Below are 15,919 nucleotides of genomic sequence, written 5' to 3' on the forward strand. Positions count from 1 at the left end.
ATTTCTAAGAAGCCCCCAAGTAATGCTGCTGGCCCACACTTAGTGAAACTGCAGACCGGTGAGTAGATCTCAATCCTAACTGCGCATTAGAATCACCTGGGGAGCTTTTTAAGCTGCCTAAGACTAGAGTGGTATTTAGAAAGCTCTGCAGGTGGTTCTGATGTGCGGCCAGCGTTGGAGGCCCACTGGTCTGGAGTATGCTCCCCCTCAGAGAGGCGAGGTAAGCCTTTGCACCTACCTTCCTTAGTTTTTGTCCTGGTAGATCCTGGTGACCCTCCTTTCCCAGATGAGGACACCGAGACCCAGAGATTTTTCCTAACTTGCCCAAAGGTAAGCTAGTAAGTATAGTAAGTGAAAGCTAGTAAGTGGTAGCACCAGGAATTGAACCTGGGTCTTCACAACCTTTTTTTTAAACTTTTTTTTCTTTCCAGTTTTATTGAGATATAATTGACATACAGCACTGTATAAGTTTAAGGTGTGTGATATAATGACTTGATTTACATATATTGTGAAATGATTACCATGATAAGTTTATTAACATCCATCATCTCCTATAAGATACAAATAAAAGAAAAAAAAATGTTTTTTCCTTGAGATGAGAACTCTTAGGATCTACTCTCTTAACAGCTTTCAAATTTTGTGACTCTTAATCCCACAGGTGCTGCCCCAGTTTCCTCATCTGTATGGTGAGGGCACAAGCAAAATGAGTCAGAGCACAAGGACCTACTTTCTCCAGCTGCAAAGATGACCTTATGCTTCATCTCTACACTCCCTCAGGTGGGATCTGAATCCTCTGTCGCCTGCCTCACCTGGTTACGGTTCTGTAGGGCTTCACCCCCTGGGACCTCCTCTAGACCCATAGCCACAACCTCAATAACAATGTCCTCCATTTTACAAATAAGGCCCAGAGAGGAACAAGATTTGCCCAAGATCCCACAGCAAGCATTCAGTGGAGCTCAGATTCCAACTCTGGAACACTAAGGGAGGGAGGGCGTTGAGGTGACCCTGGCTGGGGACTTAACTGGTCTGTGGGTCTGTATGTTCAAAGAGAAGGGTCCCCAGGAAGGCGAGAGGGCCATATGACCTTCCTGACCTTGCCTCTGCCCCCCAGCCCCTCCCTTGCCTGGCCAAGGCCAGGCCTGAGGGCGGTGGCCCCAGCCAGAGCTGTGTATGCCCTCTGGACACATCCGGAGCGTCCTAGAAAAGATCTTGCAGTGGCTGGTTTGGTACAGATCCTCCCAGGACTGGGCCCAGGGACAGCTGGTCTTCCTCCCACCCCCCAGGCACGCCAGTACAGCACCCCACCACCCCAGTGTGTCTCGAAGCCCCCCAGAGCTGGAGTCCTCCCTCCCCTTCAGCCCTTGGAAGCCACACCTTATTGCTCATCCCACACAAGCCCCGGTCCTGCCCTGGCTGCCCAGAAATCCACATTTGCCCTGAGGAGGAGGTGACAGAAGAGGAACTTCAGCAAGAGAACAGAGGCCAACTGGGGTCCCCAGGTTGAGTCCCCTAAGCCAGAAGTATCAGTCTCCCGGGCTGTGCCCATAGGCCCCGCCCCCACACACACATGCATAGTATAGTGCAAGACTGGGGCTGATGGAAATGTCTGGGGCTGACTGGAGGGCCTGGGGAGGTGGAGGGAGGCATGGACATCCTGACCCTGGAAGGGGATATCCCTGCATTAGAGTGACCACAACCCTGGATCTTAAAAGTAGCAATAACAACATGCTAGCCCTGGGGTCTAGGCATGCGTGGTACCAGGCTAGACACCAGATACCAAATCGATCCTTACATTTTACACAGGAGGAAACTGAGGCCCAGAGCATTGAGTGATGTCACCCAGGCAGTAACTGGACAGGCTGAGATTCAAACCCGGGGCCATGACTCTACGCCTGAGATGTAGGAGTGCCGTGAGCCACACCCACCTCTCTCCGTGAGATCCCTGAGGGGATGTCTCTATCGCTGATGTGTCTCCACATCAACCCCCTTTGTGGGCAGATGGTATTTTCCAAAGATGGCCACTATAATCTCTCCCCGCCCACATGCTCTTCCTACAAATGACAATGACACTCCTCTCACCTAGGGGCGGGGTCTATGGAGAGAGCCAGTGACTACAGCAGAAGTGACATTATATGAATTCCAAAGCTGAGTCCAATAAAAGATAATAAGGCTTCCACCTGGTTCCCTTGGGATACTCACTCTTGGAACCCAGCCACCATGCTACCAGGAAGCCCAGGCCACATGGAACTGGAACGGTCACAGTAGGTATTCCAACTGAGGTCCCAGCTGACAGCCAGCGTCAATTGCCAGGCAAATGTGTGCGAAAGCCTTCTAGGTAACTCCAGGCCCTGTCATGGTCTGACTGCAACTGTTTGAGAAATCCTGAACAAGAACTGCCCTAGCTGAGCCCAGAGGCCCCCCAGAGCCATGAGAGATGATAATGCTTGGGGTGATTTGAGATGTAGCATAGATAACTGGGACACCCTCCATCCTCTCCCCGCTCACATACACCTGAGTCCAGCCAGGGCCTGCTATGCAGGTGGTGCTATTTCAAGTCACTTTAATTCACAAGCCATACGTGCATGCGTGCACATACCCTAATAGCCTATTTAGGGAAATTGAGGCCTCCCAATTGTGCACAGAGAAGTCTCTACCAGGGAAAGGAAAGACTTCAACATTTTGTAGTAACAGCCTTTTATTGTGTGTGGATTAAAGACAGACTGCAGAATCAACCCATAATGGACACTTGGCCTTAAACAACTGACCTCTGGGCTCTCCTGATCCCTGACATTTTTAAAAAAAGCTTTATTGAGATATAATTCACATACTACAGCACTCACCTCTTTAAAGCATACAATCAATGGTTTTATCTACAGTTGTGTAACTATCACTATAATTTTAAAACATTTAAAATCATTGCCTTCTTTCTCTATGGCTCTGTCTAGTCTGGACATGTCATATAAATGGAACCATACAATATGTGGTCTTTTGTGACTGGCATCTTTCACTTAACACAGTGTTCTCAAAGTTCATCCATATTGTATATACGGCATACCTTTCTGTGGCTGAATAATATTCTGTTGTATGGATAGACCACATTTTGTTTATCACTCATCAGTTGATGGACCTTTGGGTTGTTTCCACTTTTTGGCTATTCTGAATCATGTTGCAATGAACATTCATGTACAAGTTTTTGTATGGATGTATGTTTTCATTTCCCTTTCCTAGGAGTGGAATTGCTGTGACCTGTGGCCTTTGTACTCCATCCCCTTGGCCAGGGATCAGGTATCTTTTTCCCCCTCAGCAGGCCCAACTACCTCATCCTTCAGGTCTCCGAGAGGAAGCCTCGCTGACTCCTCTGGCTGAGTTGGGTCTTCTGAACAATCCTGCCTCAAACCTTTGCGCTTTTCATACAGTAATATGATTGCCTGGGCCATGGTCTTGCCCCTGAGAAGTGAGCAGCTTGAGGTGAGGCACTCTCTGCTTGGGTTCACTACTATCCATCCCAGTGCCTGGCTCTCCTGCTCTGGAGCCAGGAGAGGAGAGGGATTCTGGGGGCCAGATCAATCAGAAAAGGCTTCCTGGAGGAAGAGGGGCTGCAGCTGGGTCTAAGAACACCTCGATTGGTTTGCCCCACAGCTGGGCTGAGGGCTTTGAGGACTTTAGTTGGAAGAAAGATGAGAGTTTGGAGAAAAGAAGGATGGATGGAGGTCGGGGTTGGGGTGGCGGGGGGAGGCAGGCAGAGAACAAAGCCCAGAGCCCTGGGGCTGTTTAGCAGCCTCCCTCTAAGGCTACAAAGTGCCTGTGACTCAGACGTGGAGGGAGGTTCGCAGGCTGCAGCGTGAGTCTCCCAGTTAACCCTCACCTGCCTAGAATGGAAAACCCACAACCCAGGTGCTCTGCATTAACTCCCAGATGCCCAGTCCGTGAGCCCCGGGGCCAAGGGCTTTCTTTAGACGTGGTCTTGAGATCCCTGAGCCAGCTCTGTCCCCCACAATCCGGTTAAATGAGGCTCCTCTGTCTGAGGCACTGGATAGGGAAGAGGGGCGGGGGGAGCGAGCACATAAATACTGCCGAGTGGCCTGCAGCACGAGCGCCCAGCGACAGACGAATTTCTTAAGAATTGGTGCTTCTTCTAGGGAAAAGAAGGCCACCGCCGAAGGGCGGACTCGGCGCTAGGGTCTCAAGGACCCGCTAGACGCCCTCCCGCTGACTAGCCCCAGGCACTGTTGGAACTGTGTTTATCTTATCGTCTCCGTCAGAGAAATAACGCTTGTGTCATCTTCCCAGTCCCTGGCGGTAACAAGAAAACGCCGAGCTCTTTTACTATCGAAAGAAAAAAAAGGAAGAAAACACAGCGATCGTAGTGCTGCCCAATACAGCCCAGAACCAAACCCCGTGGTGTATCCCCCGAGGGTGCAGCGTTGAGCCGAACAGCCCGTGGGGTCGAGGCTGCAGGCGGCGCCCTAGGGCCTGGCAGGCCCGGGCCGACCCCACCCCTCGGATCCCGCGTCGGCAGCCCTGAGCGCACAGTGCGGACAACTCGGAGGTGCCAGCGGCTCGGGCGAGGCCGGCCTGGGGCGAGTGCGAACCAGCGGCGTTCCGATCCGCGGAGTCCTAGCCTGGAACGTTCAGACCCTCGGATCCCGGCCTCGAACATTCGGGGCCCCGAGGCACTGACAACCCGGAGTGCCTGGACGCGCCAGCCGCGGGCGGCGGGCGGGCGAGATATCATCCCCGCTCCGCCCGTGGGAGCGCTCGCCCCTCCAGGAAGCGCCCGCCTCGCCTCCCACTTCCCGCCCCACGCCCGCCCCCGCCCTCGGCCGAGGGAGGAGCCCGAGCAGCCGCCGCCGCCGCCGCCGCCGCCGCAGCCACCGCCCGCCCGGCCGGGGAGGAGGACCGGACCTCGAGCAGCTGCGAGCGCACGCGAGCTGGCCATGGCCGCGGGGGCAGCGCCCTGAGCCTGTCCCGCGCCCGCGGGCCCAGCCGAGCAGGGGAGCTCCCGGGGATGCCCCGGTGGCCCGGAGTGCGGGGAGCGGCAGCCGCGCGGTGAGGGTAGCGGGACCCGGGGTGAGTGGGGCCCCGGCGGGGAAAGGGGCGGGCGGGGCGCCCTGGCGCGAGGGCTCAAGTTCGGCCTTGGGGCTCGGCTTCTGGTGCCAGTGGCGGCTTGGAAGGAAGCTGGGTTCCGCTTCGGGGGACTGCGGAACCCCAAGCCCCCTCCACCCGCGCTCACCCAGACTCCGGCGTTTGGGTGACTGAGCTCCGACCCGGCCACGCGGGGGCGCTCCGGCTTCGCCCCGACCGCGGGGGAACAGAGGGCAGGGTGCCGGGAGGACGGTGGCGCCGCCCGGGGTCCGAGCCCAGCGGTTTAGGGACCCTCCTACCTCCCCGGAGGCGCCTGGGGGCGTCAGGAAGGTGGCGTCCCGCCACCATCGCAGCTGCGGAAGTGCTGAGTTCGGGCTGGCTCCGGGCAGGCGCGGGGCCCGCTCCTCGCCCTCGTGCCTTACTCCCACCCCCCCAACCCCCCTCCGTCCCGGCCCCAGAGAACTGCTAGAGAGTCAGCTCCCTGCGGGGGAAGGGGGAGCAAAGAGAGGGAGTGGAAATGGGCAGCTTCCCAGAAGTCAGAGTGTGTTTGCAAACTAGTTTTTTCTCAAAAGCTGTCTGGCACCTGTGTGTTTGGGGAGGGGGCGGGGAGGGGGGAGCATGGAGAAAGAGAGAGCAAGGCCCTTTCTTCCTTCCCGTTCCTCGTTCCCCCGCAGCGCTGCTTCTCTGAAAAATAGAGGGTTCTTACTTTCCTCTTCCCATTTCATCCCCCAGCCTTGTTGGACAAGCCCCTTTGGGGAAGGGGCTCTGATTTGCCCAAGCTGGCAGGTGGTGCTGGAACCCAGGGCTCTGTTAGCCAGTTGGAAGTTCTTCTTACTGTCTGGGACTCCCCCAGCCCTGTTATGTACTGGGTGAAGTGACAAGGGCAAAGGATCTGGGAGAATTAGCTGAGTGACCCTTTGTTTGTCTGCCCTTAGTTTTTGCTCCCCTAGGGGTGTGGGCTGTCACTGAGGGATGGGGGGCTTTTTCTGTTTCTTGGAGCACCCACAGCTTCAGTAATTGAGGAGAGGAGCCAAGCTGTAACCTTTGGCAGCTGCACAGCCCTAATGGAGAGCTTGGGAGACCTGGGTCTGAACACCTACCCAGCAGTGGGCCCCTGGCCTAGACCTTCCTCCCCTCTGAGCCTCCAGGTCCTCATCTGTAAAATGGGCTAATCATCCAGGGCCTGTGCATATGGAGGCTGGGTGCAAACATAAAAAGTGGTTTTATTGCAGTTCCTCTGGTATGGAGCCCAGTGAGTGCTGGGACTGTCCCAGGCATGTGACATAGCTGCCCAGAGTGGGAGGGGTCACCCAGGCAGTTTTCTCCATGGAAAGAACTATGGGCTAAGAACGTGGCACTTGAGTTCTCCTGGCCCTCTGCCGTGTCCTGTTTGGGTGCCTTGTCACTCCTAGGGCTTAAGGGCGTTTCCATTGGTGAAATGAAGCAAAATATGACACAATCCGGTTTACAGGGCTGCTGGGAGACTAGAACCTGGGCCAGGGGGCACGTGTTCTGCAAAGTTGGGTGCACTGGTGGTCATGGGACCTCCCTCCCAGAGGCCACGAGAATTAAAACTCCAGGGACGTAAGAAGAGGGTCGGAGCTAGAGCCTCAGTTTCTGTACCTGTAAAGTAGTGAGAGCAGTACTCTGTACATCTTTATAATCTTTTAGGGTAGTTGTGTAGTTCTTTAAAGGTAGTTGTGAGGATTAAATTAGACAACAAAGGGCTTGTGCACCAGCGCTGTGACTGGTGCCCGATAAGCGCTCAGTTAATGTTAACCATCGTTATCATTATTCATGGGAATATTAATAAGCCTGATGTGGGTTACTGATTTAGGATTCCTTCTGGGATCTCCTCAGGCCACCTCGCTCCTCTCTCTCCCACTTCCTTCCTGGAGAGAGGAGCCTCAGAATCCAAATGTTGGACGTCTGGGCTGTTCCAGGGCCAGGGTCCTGAACAGGAAGGTGCCACTAGGCTGAAGAGAACACCATGGGGGATGGTAGATCCAGTGGGGTGGTCCCGTTTCCCCCACCTTGGGCTGGCCTCACAGGGCTCTAAGGGGTGATGGAAAACAGAAGAGCATTCTCTAGGAATTCCCTCAGGAGCAAGGTTGTCAGGCAAGGTCCCCTACTGTGAAGCCCTCAGCCAGGGCCGGAGTCCCATCTGCCTGATGCTCTCCTCTCCTCTAACCCTTGCAGGGGCTGCTGAGTCAGGGCAGTCACTTCAGGAATCCGTCTCCCTCCAGCTGGGAGAATATGGCCTCAGAGAGGGGGCAGGATTCCTCCCCTCCTTCCTGGTCTCCTGCAGGACACAGGGTGGGCTCCTTGGAAGCCAGGAGGCCAGGTCACCCTAGGGTCTTGGCAGGCAGCAACTGGAGAAGACGATCATGACCCACCCGTGCTGTCCAGAAAGAGGGTATGGAGTCCCAAGGGGATTCATGGCTTCCTGAGGTCCTACAGGGCCTGAGGGATGAGCGGGGGTCCGAGGCACCTCCTGGGTCCCAGCCAGGTGTCCTCTCCCTTCCTTGGGCCACCCGGCCTCTGCTCTGTGGTGGCGTCAAGAGGGCTGTGCTGGCCCATGTCCTGGAGTGTTTCTCCACTAGCCCCGTCCACACGTGCCTCCAGAGCCTGAGATGAAACTAGACTAGATGCTGATCCCTCGCTCGCTATCACATCACCTTGCTTAATTTTTCTCGAGGCGTTAGCCGCTCTCTCCCGTCATCTGATTCATTCAAGTGTGTGTCAGTTTGTTCTCTGCCCTCCTCCCCAGGGGGTCAGCTCCAGGAGTGGCAAGGGCATCCTGTGTCCATCTTGTTCAGGGCTCTTTCCCTGCACTTACTGGCTTAATGGCTGAGTCCGCCCCTCCTTGTAGCCTCCTGTTGAATGGGTCTGTGATGTTGGGTGATGGAGCCTAGAAGAATCATGAGCTCACCCTTTGGGGTTTCTGGAGGAATCTCTGTCTCACCGTACTGAGTGCTGGGGCACTGTCAGAGGGCAGTGGTCTCAACGATGGAGGAGGGGCAAGTGCTGGCCTGGGGGAAGGGAAAGTCGTGAGTCTGGGCGAAGGTGGGATTCTCCCGGCACTGAAGGTCTGGGGGAGGTGGGCATGGCGGCTGCTGACCTGGGTGGGGTGTCACCTGCTGCCGTTTCCTGCAGAACCAGAGGTCTGGGGCGTGCTGGGGAGAGTTACCCATCCCCCAGGTGACCTCAGCCAAGTCTCTTAACCTCTCGGACCTCGGTTTCTTCATCTAGAAAATGGGGAGCTTTAGACCAGGAGCTAGCTGTTCCCTTGCTTTCTTCATGTGGTTCTTTTCCTTTTTTTTTTTTTTTAAATTTATTTTTATTTATTTATTTTTGGCTGAGTTGGGTCTTTGTTGCTGCTCGCGGGCTTTCTCCAGTTGCAGTGCGGGGGCTTCTCATTGCCATGGCTTCTCTTGTTGCGGAGCATGGGCTCTAGGCACGCGGGCTTCAGTAGTTGTGACACATGGACTCAGTAGTTGTGGCTCACGGGCTCTAGAGCGCAGGCTCAGTAGTTGTGGCACACGGGCTTAGTTGCTCCGCGGCATGTGGGATCTTCCTGGACCAGGGCTCGAACCCGTGTCCCCTGCAGGGAGATTCTTAACCACTGCGCCACCAGGGAAGCCCCTTTCATGTGGTTCTTAAGGCAGCTGTGAAAAGGCTTGTAAACCAAAGAGGGCTTTGCCCAGTTGGCGTGATTCCTCTTCCACCTGTGGCTTCGGGTCCCTGCCTTCCAGAAAGGCTTCCCTCACCATGCAGCCATCTATTCGTCACTCAACAAATGTGTTGTGTTTTGTTTTGTTTTAATAGCATAATATATCAAGGGTTTATTTACTGTTTTAGGTAGAGCCACAGATTTGTTTATTCATAGACTTTAAAATTTTTTATTTTATATTAGAGTATAGTTGATTTACAGTTTGTGTTAGTTTCAGGTGTATAGCAAAATGATTCAGTTATACATATACAAATATCCATTCTATTTTTTTTAATAAATTTATTTATCTTATTTATTTATTTTTGGCTGTGTTGGGTCTTTGTTGCTGCGTGTGGGCTTTCTCTAGTTGCGGCGAGCAGGGGCTGCTCTGTTGCAGTGCGCATGCTTCTTATTGCGGTGGCTTCTCTTGTTGTGGAGCACAGGCTCTAGGCATGCGGGCTTCAGTAGTTGTGGCACGTGGGCTCAGTAGTTGTGGCTCACAGGCTCTAGAGCGCAGGCTCAGTAGTTGTGGCACAGTGGCTTAGTTGCTCCGCGGCATGTGGGATCTTCCCGGACCAGGGCTCGAACCTGTGTCCCCTGCATTGGCAGGCGGATTCTCAACCACTGCGCCACCAGGGCAGTCCCATGTATCCATTCTTTCTCAGATTCTTTTCTCATATAGATTATTACAGAATATTGAGTTCCCTGTGCTATACAGTAGGTCCTTGTTGATTATCTGTTTTATATATAGTACTGTATATATAACCATAAGTTTGGTAACCCTAAGTTTGATTTCAAAGTCTGTTTCTGTTTTGTAAATAAGTGAGTCTGTTTCTGTTTTGTAAATAAGTTCATTTGTATCATTTTTTTATATTCCACATATAAGTGGTATCATATAGTACTTGTCTTTCTCTGCTTGACTTACTTCATTTAGTATGATAATCTCTAGGTCCATCCATGTTGCTGCAAATGGCATTATTTCATTCTTTTTTATGGCTCAGTAATATTCCATTGTATATATGTACCACATCTTCTTAATCCATTCCTCTGTTGATGGACATTTAGGTTGCTTCCATGTCTTGGCTGTTGTAAATAGTGCTGCAATTAACACTGGGGTGCATGTATCTTTTCAAAGTATGGTTTTCTCTGGTTATATGCCCAGGAGTGGGATTGCTGGATCATATGGGCTCTAGAGCGCAAGCTCAGTAGTTGTGGCACATGGGCGGCTTAGTTGCTTCGTGGCATGTGGGATCTCCCTGGACCAGGGCTTGAACCCCTGTCCCCTGCATTGGCAGAAGGATTCTAAACCACTGCGCCACCAGGGAAGCCCAGCACCACTTATTGAAGAGACTGTCTTTTCCCCATTATGTATTCTTGCCTCCTTTGTTGTAGATTAATTGACCATAGCTGCATGGGTTTATTTCTGGGCTTTCCATCCTGTTCCATTGATCTATAAGTCTGTCTTTGTGCCAGTAACATACTGTTGTTTTTTTTTTAATATTTATTTATTTATTTGGCTGTGCCAGGTCTTAGTTGTGTCACACGGGATCTTTTAGTTGTGGCATGTGGGATCTTTAGTTGCAGCATGCGGGATCTTTTTAGATGTGGCATGAGGGATCTTTTAGTTGTGGCATGTGAACTCTTAGTTGCAGCATGTGGGATCTAGTTCCCTGACCAGGGATCGAACCCAGGCCCCCTGCACTGGGAGCATGGAGTCTTAGCCACTGGACCACCGAGGAAGTCCCAGTAATATACTGTTTTGCTTACTGTAGCTTTATGGTATAGTCTGAGGTCAGGGAGCCTGGTTGCTCCAGCGCCATTTTTCTTAAGATTGCTTTGGCTATTCAGGGTCTTTCGTGTTTCCATAGAAAATTTAAGATTTTTTGTTTTAGATCTGCAAAAAATGCCATTGGTAATTTGATAGGGATTATATTGAATCTGTAGATTACCTTGGGCAGTATAGTCATTTTGATAATATTGATTCTTCCAATCCAAGAACATGGTATATCTTTCCATCTGTTTGTGTCATCTTTGATTTTTTTCATCAGCATCTTATGGTTTTTGGAGTACAGGTCTTTTGCCTCCTTAGGTAGGTTTATTACTAGGTATTTTATTCTTTGATGCCATGGTAAATGGGATTGTTTCCTTAATTTCTCTTTCTGATCTTTCATTGTTAGCGTATAGAAATGCAGCAGATTTCTGTGTATTAATTTTGTATCCTGCAACTTTACTGAATTCATTGATGAGCTCTAGTAGTTTTCTGGTAGCTTCTTTAGGATTTTCTATGTATAGTATCATGTCATCTGCAAACAGTGACAGTTTTACTTCTTCTTTTCCAATTTGGATTCCTTTTCTTTCTTTTTCTTCTCTGATTACCATGGCTAGGACTTCCAAAACTATGTTCAGTAAAAGTGGCGAGAGTGGAATCCTTGTCCTGTTCCTGATCTTAGAGGAAATGCTTTTAGCTTTTCATCATTGAGTATGATGTTAGCTGTGAGTTTGTCATATATGGCCTTTATTATGTTGAAGTATGTTCTCTCTATGCCCACTTTCTGGAGAGTTTTTATTTTTTATCATAAATGGGTGTTGAATTTTGTCAAAAGCTTTTTCTGCATCTATTGAGATGATCATATGATTTTTATTCTTCAGTTTGTTAATGTGGTGTATCACACTGATCAATTTGCAGATATTGAAAAATCCTTGCATCCCTGAGATAAATCCCACTTGATCATGGTGTATGGTCCTTTTAATGTATTGTTGGATTTGGTTTGCTAGTATTTTGTTGAGGATTTTTGTGTCTATCTTCATCAGTGATATTGGCCTGTAATTTTCTTTTTTTGTGGTATCTTTGTCTGATTTTGGTATTAGGGTTGTAGCAGCCTCATAGAATGAGTTTGGGAGTGTTCCTTCCTCTGCAATTTTTTGAAATAGTTTCAGAAGGATAGGTGTTAACTCTTCGCTAAATGTTTGATAGAATTTGCCTGTGAAGCCATCTGGCCCTGGACATGTTTGTTGGGAGTTTTTAAATCATAGTTTCAATTTAAGTACCTGTGATTGGTCTGTTCATATTTTCTATTTCTTCCTGGTTCAGTTTTGGGAAATTGTACCTTTCTAAGAATTTGTCCATTTCTTCTAGGCTGTCCATTTTATTGGCATATAGTTGCTTGTAGTAGTCTCTTACGATCCTTTGTATTTCTTTGGCATCAGTTGTAACTTCTCCTTTTTCATTTCGAATTTTATTGATTTGAGCCCTCTCCCTTTTTCTTCTTAATGAGTCTGGCTAAAGGTTTTTCAATTTTGTTTATCTTTTCAAAGAACCAGCTTTTAGTTTCACTGATCTTTTCTATTGTTTTCTTCATCTCTATTTCATTTATTTCTGCTGTGATCTTTGTGATTTCTTTCCTTCTGCTAACTTTGGGTTTTGCTTGTTCTTCTTTCTCTAGTTGCTTTAGGTATAAGTTTAGGTTGGTTATTTGGGATTTTTCTTGTTTCCTGAGGTAAGATTGTATTGCTATAAAATTCCCTCTTAGAACTGCTTTTGCTGAGTCCCACAGGTTTTGTATCATTGTGTTTTTGTTTTCATTTGTCTCTAGCTATTTTTGTATTTCCTCTTTGATTTCTTCAGTGATCCATTGATTGTTTAGTAGCATATTGTTTAGCCTCCACGTGTCTGTGTTTTTTACAGATTTTTTCTTATAATTGATTTAAAAAAAAATAAATTTATTTATTTATTTATTTAATTTTTGGCTGCGTTGGGTCTTTGTTGCTGAGCGGGGGCTACTCTTTGTTGTCATGCACGGGCTTCTTACTGCGGTGGCTTCTCTTGTTGCGGAGCATGGGCTCTAGGTGTGCGGGCTTCAGTGGTTGTGGCATGCGGGCTCAGTAGTTGTGGCTCATGGGCTCTAGAGTGCAGGCTCAGTAGTTGTGGCGCATGGGCTTAGTTGCTCCATGGCATGTGGGATCTTCCCGGACCAGGGCTCGAACCCGTGTCCCCTGCATTGGCAGGCGGATTCTTAACCACTGAGCCACCAGGGAAGCCCCTGGGATTGTTTTTGTAGGTCTTTTTTCTTCCCTTCCTCTTTTGTTCTCTTGTGATTTGATGACTATCTTTAGTGTTGTGTTTGGATTTCTTTTTCTTTTTTGTATGTATATCTGCTGTAGATTTTTGGTTTGTGGTTACCATGAGGTATTTGTTTGTTTTTGTTTTTTTTTTTACCATGAGGTTTTGATATAGCTGTCTGTATATATACAAGATTATTTTAAGTTGCTGGTCTCTTAATTTAAAATGCATTTCCAGTATCCTGCATTTGTATTCTCCTCTTCTCATGATTGCTGGTTTTGATATCATATTTGTGTGTGGATGATTTCCTACCTTTACTATATGTTTACCTTTACCAGTGAGCTTTCCCATTCATAATTTTCTTGTTGCTAGTTGTGGGCTTTTCTTTTCTGCCTAGAATTGTTGTAAAGCTGGTTTGGTGGTGCTGAATTCTCTTAGCTTTTGCTTGTCTATAAAGCTTTTGATTTCTCCATCAACTCTGAATGAGAGACTTGTTGGGTAGAGCCTTGCTTGGTTGTAGGTTTTTCCCTTTCGTCACTTTAAATATATCATGCCACTCTGTTCTGGCCTACAGAGAAAAATCAGCCGATAACCTTATGGGTATTCCCTTGTATGTTATTTGTTGCTTTTCCCTTGTTGCTTTTAATATTTTCTCTTTGTCTTTCATTTTTGTCAGTTTGATTAATGTGTGTCTCAGCATGTTCCTCCTTGGGTTTATCCTGTATGGTACTCTCTGCACATCCCAGACTTGGGTGACTGTTTCCTTTCCCATGTGAGGGACGTTTTCAGCTATTACCTCTTCAAATATTTTCTCAAGCTGTTTCTCTCTCTCTTCTCCTTCTGGGACCCCTATAATGCGAATGTTGGTGCTTTTAATGTTGTCTCAGAGGTCTCTTAAACTGTCCTCATTTCTTTTCATCCTTTTTTTTTATTCTGTTCCACAGAAGTGATTTCCACCATTCTGTCTTCCAGCTCACTTATCCATTCTTCTGCCTTATTTATTCTGCTATTGATTCCTGCTAGTGTTGTTGTTGTTTTTTAATCTATTTATTTATTTTTGGCTGCGTTGGGTCTTCATTGCTGCATGCGGGCTTTCTTTAGTTGCAGTGAGTGGGGGCTACTCTTTGTTGTGGTGCGTGGGCTTCTCATTGCGGTGGCTTCTCTTGTTGCGGAGCATGGGCTCTAGGGCGCAGGCTCAGTAGCTGTGGCACACAGGCTTAGTTGCTCCGTGGCATGTGGGATCTTCCTGGACCAGGCCTCGAACCCGTGTCCCCTGCATTGGCAGGCGGATTCTTAACCACTGTGCCACCAGGGAAGCCCCCTGCTAGTGTATTTTTAATTTCAGTTATTGTATTGTTCATCCCTGTTTGTTTGTTCTTTAAATTTTCTAGCTCTTTGTTAAACATTTCTTATATCTTCTTGGTCTGTGCCTCCATTATTTTTCCACTATCTTGGATATCTTCACTGTCATTACTCTGAATTCTTTTTCAGGTAGATTACCTATCTCCACTTCACAGAGTTGTTCTTCTGGGCTTCTATCTTGTTCCTTCATCTGGAACATATTCCTCTGCCATCTCATTTTGTCTAACTTTCTGTGTTTGCAGTCCCACAGGCTGCAGGATTATAGTTCCTCTTGCTTCTGGTGTCTGCCCCCATCTCGTTGTGGCTTCTTCTTTGTCTTTGGAAGTAGAATATCTTTTGATAGGTTCCGGTCCCTTTTTGTCAGTGGTTGTTCAGCAGCTGGTTGTGATTTTGGTGTTTTATGAGAGGAGATGAGCTCAGGTCCTTATGCTCCACCATCTTGCCGGCAGGCTCCTCAGCACATGGTTTTTGAACAGCTTCTCTATGGACTGTGCCAAAGCTGGGGTACAACTGCAGAGCTCTGAATGGAGTTGGGGGGATAGAGTGAGGCAAGCAAATGACAAAGAGACAGGAAAACTTAAGATGGTGGAAAATGCCATAAAAAGAATGAAGCAGGGTGAAGTGATTGAGATTGGCGGGGTTGGGTGGGGGACATCAGGGAGACTTCTGGAGGAGGAAGTGTGACATTTAAGCTGAGATGTTAATCTATGGCATGACATTCATGGCTGTATCCCAGCTTACCTAGTTCCCAGCAGGAACTAGGATACTTCCTGGATATGCTCCATGGATATTTTTGAATGAATGAAGGAGGGAGGAGTGCCCAAAGCAGAGGAAGGAACACATACAAAGGCCCTGAGGTGGGAACATGCTCAGTGTATTCCAAGAGCCCTTTCTCTCCACCACGCAGCTCTCTGTCTCCTTTGGTGGCTCTTGTGTCTCGTCAGGAGCTAGGGGCATCTGGCCTGCCTTCTGTGCTCTGGCTGTACCTGCCCCATGACGCAGGAGAGTGCGTGCTCAGCTCCCAGCAGATGATGCTATCCAACCTCTCCCTCCTTTGGGCCCCCAACAATCTTTCCGAGTCTAAGTCACATCCCTGTGGCTCCCCTGAGGGCTGTGCTGGGCAAGAGCACAGTGGACCCCATCTCATTTCAAACCCTGGTTTGCCACTGACTAGCTAAGTGACCTTGGGCAGTGTGTTAGTTTCCAAGGGCTGCTGTGAAGCCACCACAAACTGGGTGGCTTCAAGCTACAGAAATGTATTCTCTCACAGTTCTGGAGGCTAGAAGTCCACATTCAAGGTGTTGGCAGGGCCATGCTCCCTCTAAAGCTTCTAGGGGAGGGTGCCTTGTTGCCTCGTCCAGCTCCTGGTAGCTGCAGGTATCCCTTGCCTTGTGGTGACGTCACTTCAGTCTCTGCCTTCTTCCCATGGCTGCCTTCCCTCTGTGTCTTAACATTGTCCTCCCTTAAGGACCTCAGTCATGTGGGAATAAGGGCCCACCGTACTCCAGCATGTCCTCATCTTAACTCTTTACATCTGCAGCTACCCTCTTTCCAAATAAGATCACATGCTGATCTTAGGGGTTAGGATTTCAACACCTCTTCTGGGGGGACACAGTTCAACCTCTAATAGGCAGGTTACATAACCTCTTTGTGCCTCAGTTCTCTGTTCTATGAAATGGGGTGGTAATAATAGGGCTCAT

General features: G+C 49.1%; 1 protein-coding gene and 1 long non-coding RNA gene across 6 annotated transcripts in view; both read left to right on the forward strand.

The window, feature by feature from the left end:
- The first annotated feature begins 603 nt into the window (after positions 1-603).
- On the forward strand, positions 604-3,089 carry LOC132354149 (uncharacterized). Its single transcript, XR_009499190.1, has 3 exons — positions 604-777; positions 1,284-1,499; positions 1,804-3,089. It is a non-coding gene; the product is annotated as an uncharacterized LOC132354149 (long non-coding RNA).
- Positions 3,090-4,888: 1,799 nt separating this feature from the next.
- Positions 4,889-15,919, forward strand: part of CPNE2 (copine 2) — a 55,348-nt gene continuing 44,317 nt past the window's right edge. For 4 of the 5 annotated variants that reach the window (XM_059904074.1, XM_059904078.1, XM_059904076.1 and 1 more), the window contains exon 1: positions 4,889-5,070. The gene's annotated coding sequence lies outside the window, so the exon portion shown is untranslated. The remainder of the gene's footprint in view (positions 5,071-15,919) is intronic. The other variant, XM_059904075.1, reaches the window with a different exon arrangement.

The sequence above is a fragment of the Balaenoptera ricei genome, chromosome 19 (genome assembly GCF_028023285.1).
Source record: "Balaenoptera ricei isolate mBalRic1 chromosome 19, mBalRic1.hap2, whole genome shotgun sequence".
In the NCBI taxonomy this organism is placed as follows: domain Eukaryota; kingdom Metazoa; phylum Chordata; class Mammalia; order Artiodactyla; family Balaenopteridae; genus Balaenoptera; species Balaenoptera ricei.